Source organism: Brassica oleracea, chromosome C2, assembly GCF_000695525.1.
Source record: "Brassica oleracea var. oleracea cultivar TO1000 chromosome C2, BOL, whole genome shotgun sequence".
Classification (NCBI taxonomy): domain Eukaryota; kingdom Viridiplantae; phylum Streptophyta; class Magnoliopsida; order Brassicales; family Brassicaceae; genus Brassica; species Brassica oleracea.
The window spans coordinates 33,619,356-33,625,230 of NC_027749.1; the positions used below are offsets into that span (position 1 = coordinate 33,619,356).

At 33.4% G+C, this 5,875-nt stretch overlaps 1 pseudogene; it reads left to right on the plus strand.

Annotated features, from left to right (window-relative positions):
- The window catches only part of LOC106324057, a 12,079-nt pseudogene extending 7,281 nt beyond the window's left edge, over positions 1–4,798 (plus strand).
- The last annotated feature ends 1,077 nt before the right edge of the window (positions 4,799–5,875 follow it).

The following is a 5,875-nucleotide window of genomic DNA, read 5'->3' on the forward strand; positions in this document are numbered from 1 at the left end:
TGCTTGATGAGTAGATGATCATAATGCTTGATGAGTAGATGATCATAATGCTTGATGAGTAGATGATCATAATGCTTGATGAGTAGATGATCATAATGCTTGATGAGTAGATGATCATAATGCTTGATGAGTAGATGATCATAATGCTTGATGAGTAGATGATCATAATGCTTGATGAGTAGATGATCATAATGCTTGATGAGTAGATGATCATAATGCTTGATGAGTAGATGATCATAATGCTTGATGAGTAGATGATCATAATGCTTGATGAGTAGATGATCATAATGCTTGATGAGTAGATGATCATAATGCTTGATGAGTAGATGATCATAATGCTTGATGAGTAGATGATCATAATGCTTGATGAGTAGATGATCATAATGCTTGATGAGTAGATGATCATAATGCTTGATGAGTAGATGATCATAGTGCTTAAGTTGGTAAAGGAGTGGAGAATCATTTCAAAGTTTATCTTATAACACTTTCGTCAGTTTTCTTGATGCGCTAATATTCATATTACAAGGCCAAAAATGATCATGACCGAAATTGCACCATGGAGTTTTGAATGAGATCATGATCTCGTTTTGGTCAAATTTTTAAAAACGTGGACACAAAGTAGATAGATAGGTGGATCATGATTTGTTTTTTTCAGCTTAAAGTAGATGCCTAACTGTTCCAATTCAATTTTGACCAGAAGACACATTATCCATTTCCCAGTCACAAGTTGGAAGGGACAAGTAACTCAACACGCAATGGATAATAATAGAACATAGGGATGGCAATCAAGGACCTGGACCGCGGGCCTGACCCGTAAAGGCTTGCTGCGGGGTGGGATTGGACCTCCATTTGGTAAGCCCGCAAAATTGCGGGCCTCGCGGGACGGGTTCAAAGCGGGACGGGTCAAAAGCGGGACGGGTCGAAAACGGGACGGGTCGAAAGCGGGATGGGCTTAACCTGCGGGATTTTAAAGGTCCGCAACCCTAAGTCCCCATTTCTGATTCGACGTTATGTAGCTCCGGTGATGGTGGTTTCAGGGTCGATGATGCTTCCGGTCTCCCAAGCGCCTTCGATCTGCATTTGTGGAGCTTCTTCGAGTCATCATAAGAAGTTTGAAAACTCACTTTCCACCGAAGAAGAAGATCTAGTTCCCGCAATAGGTTCTTCATAGTTTTGCCTATATGTATTTGTTCACACTATCATACATTTTGGAGTTTTAGGTTTCAATATATCTTTAACTGACTTCTATTATTCTTATTTGCAGAAGATGAAGTTGATGGTGAAGAAGAGAAATTTTTATCTTTTTGTCGCTTGTTGGTGATAAAGACGAAGAATAAGAATTGTGGTTGGTGTTTTCTTTTTATTTTTTTTGGGATTAACATCTTTGATTTGGTGTTGGTTTTATATAATTTTGGATTCAGAAAACTAAAGCATTTGTTATGAACTTATGAGTTATAATATTTGGATTCTGCAACTAAAGTATTGTTTATTTTTAAAATGTTTGGAGTCTAACAAAAGTAAATAAACTAGTGTTTTGATCCAACTAAAATCTTCAACAACAAGTGTATTGCCTTATCCAGTTCAATCATCGACTAAACTCACTCGTCATGAAACTTATAAAGCGCCTTGAATCATATCTTGAAGCGTTCAGGAGCCATATGTCCGTTTGTAATTCTATGTTCCGCGGACCGATCCACAAAGGCCTACATGTTTTGCGGTACGGGTTTGGTCAGCCATTTTAAGGACCGCAGCCCGCGCGGACCTGGCCCGCCGTGACCCGCTCGAAGATGAGCCCGCTGCGGTACGGGACGGGACGGATCAACCTGTTTGACATTCCTAATAGAACACTAGATTAAGATCTGCGACTTGCGCGGGATAAACATTATATATATAAATTATTTTATGTATTATATGTTCTTACATATTATGAAATAATAAATATATATTGAATAATTAAAAGTCAGTAACTATTACATATATAATTAAATTGGTGCGAACGTATAAATCAATTTTCTTAATCCAAACATTTTTTAAAAAAAAATTGAATAGGATATGTAATTAAATTTAAATGATATTAACATACATAGTATATTTTTAATATTAATGTCTATTTTATGTTTTTATTTTTTTAAATGATGCTTTCTACTATAAATTTTGAAACTAAAATATTTATTTATTCAATATGGTTTATAGTTTAATTTAAAATGATATATATACATATATATTTTAAATCTTAATGATTAATTAAATTAGACTTTTACTTATATGATTTTGTAATCATTTGTATTTTGTCATAACAAAATTTTTAAACCATGGATCGCAAAATTTGAATGTGAAACTTTTAACAATTTTAGTAATTTATAGTCATTTTTTAAAATTCAAAATATAAAATATACAGAAAAATGTAAATTTTTATAATATGGTTATTGTGTTTTAAAAAAAATTATTTTAATAGTTTTAAATTAAACAAATTTGATAGAAGATACATTCTTTTATCAGATCTTTATTATTCAAAATCATTAATTGTCATATATACTTTACTCACATTAGGCAATTCTGTAATCTTTATTTAAGAAAATAATAAATGACATTAATAATAAATTTATGGTTAGTTTAATAAAAAACTTATTATATAATTAGATGAACCAACCTATTTCTCTAATAATTCTAATAATCATCCTATTGATGACATGTGGCTACAAAAAGAAGTTGTAATGTTTCACAAATAATATATAGTTGATATCACGTGCCATAACTCTCTCGATTACTTTCCATCACTAACTTTTTATGATACTTTTTATACAAAAAAAAAAAAAAAAAAAAAAAAAAGGACATTCTCAACTTGAGATTGTCTTTCTAAAACCTTTATCTAATTTTTTTGTTTCATTAGGATTTTAATTATTGTAAATACCATTATACTCTTAAATTAATTTGAATTAAATTTAATTAAAATATATGCCTTCCGTATCATTTTAAGTGGTGTTTAGAGAAGAAAAAATTATTTCAAAATAATTGGTGTTCTCGTTATTTTAGAAAAATTTAACATTATTGGAACTTTGTGACCAATTACAAAATATTGTGTTCTTTTTTATTGGTTGAATTAGTTTCATTTAATGATATTTTTATTCAATTAAAATAAATTGTATAAAAATTTGTATTTTCTTAATCCATGTGCAAAAACTTTAAAAATAACTTGTATTAAAACAGAGAGAGTATAATATTCTAATTTTTTTTAATACAATTTTATAAAGTCAAAAAAAAAAGTAAAATAGACAAGTAAATACATAAACATCGGCATCGACCAGACGAGACGATACCAGGGAGACTCCGATCTTGAGTTTGATAGGGTTAATGTCTTCCACAACGAAGTGAGCTGTGGGAGGTACGTTCCTCGCGCTGTTCTCATGGATTGGAGGCTGGAACCATGGAAAGCGTTAGATCTGGTCCTTACGGTCAGATCATCCGTCTCGATAACTTCGTGTTCGGTCAGTCCGGTGCGGAGAATAACTGGGCAAAAGGTCACTCCACGGAGGGTGCTGAGATTATCGACTCGGTCCTTGATATTGTTCGCAAAGAGGCCGAGAGCTGTGACTGCCTTCAAGGTAACCTAAACTGTGTGCATCGCTAGTTTCGTAGGCTTATTGATTTGTATCTTAGGTTGTGGATTCGGGTTTTGTGGTTTGGATGCTTGGTTTATTGTTTTCGTTTGTTTTGGAATTTGCAGGGTTTCAGGTGTGCCATTTTCCTTAGGAGAAGGAACTGGTTCTGGTATGGGGACTTTGTTGATTTCGAAGATCAGGGAGGAGTACCCGGTCCCTATGATGCTGTCGTTCTCTGTGTTCCCGTCTCCCAAGGTTTCTGACACTGTGGTAGAGCCATACAACGTAACACTCTCTGTGCATCAGCTCGCTTAGCTCGTTTTCAACGCTGATGAATGTATGGTGCTTGATAATGAAGCACTGTATGATATTTGTCTCCGTACCCTCAAGCTTAGCTCTCCAAGCTGTAAGTATTATCTTTCTACAATCAGTATCAATGTTGTTGACCTATCTCGTGGTTACTTGTGTCTTGCTTGATGCTTTGCTATTTTTTAGTACTAAGATGAGATATATCATGAAGTTAGTATGTCTTCCTTGCTGTTTCAAGTTGTATTCATCAGCTTAAGCCTTTTTGTGCATAATCTAATTCTACGATGATGAATCAGTGACATATGTTTTGTTTTTTTGCTGAATTGTGCAGTTGGTGATCTGAACTACTTGATCTCCGCAATGTCTGGTGTAACCTGCACCTTAGGTTCCCAGGTCAGCTCAACTCTGAAGTCTCTGGTCTCCGAAATCTTGATGTGAATTTGATCCCATTCCCTCGTCTTCACTTCTTCATGTTAGGATTTGCTCCTCTCACCTCTCGTGGCTCTCAGCGGTACCGTAACCTCACCGTCCCAGAACTGACCAGCAAATGTGGGATGCCAAGAACGTGATGTGTGCTACTGACCCAAGACACGGCCGCTATCTCATTGCCTCAGCTACGTTCCGCGGCAAAATGAGCACCAAAGAAGTTGATGAACAGATGCTGAACGTGAAGAACAAGAAGTCCTCCTACTTCGTTGAGTGGACCCCCAATAATGTCAAGTCAACAATTGTTTTTAAATATAGTTTTTGTAACTATATCGGTTTCATTAGTAGTTATGTACTCGGCGTAGACTGGCTAAGGGATTTTATCAAACATTTTTTTTGCTTAAATCTGGTAGCCTAAAATCCTATTATTTCACACAAAAAAAATGATTAATGGGGGTTGAATAGTTGGTTTTCACAGCTACACAATTGGTTGATGATCAAATGGTTATGTCGATAAAGAAGAGAGAGACCCAAATAACGAAAGAGAGAAATGTCGTGGGAGGAGAAAAACGTGGGAGGTAAGATATTATGAGAGATTTAGGGTAGATATAGTATAGATTTAGAAATACATTAACCGAAATACGAAAGTTTCTATATTTTCGTGATTTGACTATAATATGTATTCTACATTGTGCAGAACACTGTAGAGAGGGTGGGTAATTTATTTTTCCATAGGCGTAACATAAGGTAAAAAGTAGAATATGTTATGATACATAAACAAGAAAAGGTAAATCGTAGAGTCATCGTAGCTATAAGTTGTAATAAAGCTACAAGTAACTAACGGCATTTTGCTAAAATATAATTTAACAAATTCTAGCTAAGACATAATACACAAAAAAGTTTTGTTTGCGTTATATATCCATGATAGATCTATGTATAATACTTAGTATATGATTTCTAGAATAAGTAGATTGCCAAAATGAGTATTCTATCTCACCTAGGACATAAATAAAATATGATTCCACTATTTTTTAAAAATAATTTTAAAAAAATATAAATAGTCATATGTATGTTTTCAATATTTCTCATATTTTTTATATTTTTAAATTTTAGTTTACTATTTTTTTCATTACATAAGTAAAGGTAAAACTTTTCAAAATAACCAAAAATATCAAAAGTACTAAATGGACAAACAAAAGTTGAGAGTATTTCTTTTTTCTAATTTTCCCCTGAAATATCTAGAAAAAACCATTCTTCGGAAAAAATATGACAACTGTTATAAAAAAACTAGAATTTTATTGTATCGAGAAAATTTAAATAAGGGCAAAATTTTATACCCGTAGGAGAAGATAACACTGATAATAAGAGAGGATGTGTTATTAGAAGGAGAATGAATGGTGTAATCGTGTTTTTCAAATGATCGAAAAACTTCGTATTTATAGAAGAAAAATCATTGTGCAAATAGTGACAGTGGGACCCACATCTTTTATTATTTCAACATATGTGTGCGCCTCTTTGTTTGAAATTAAGTTTTCGTAACA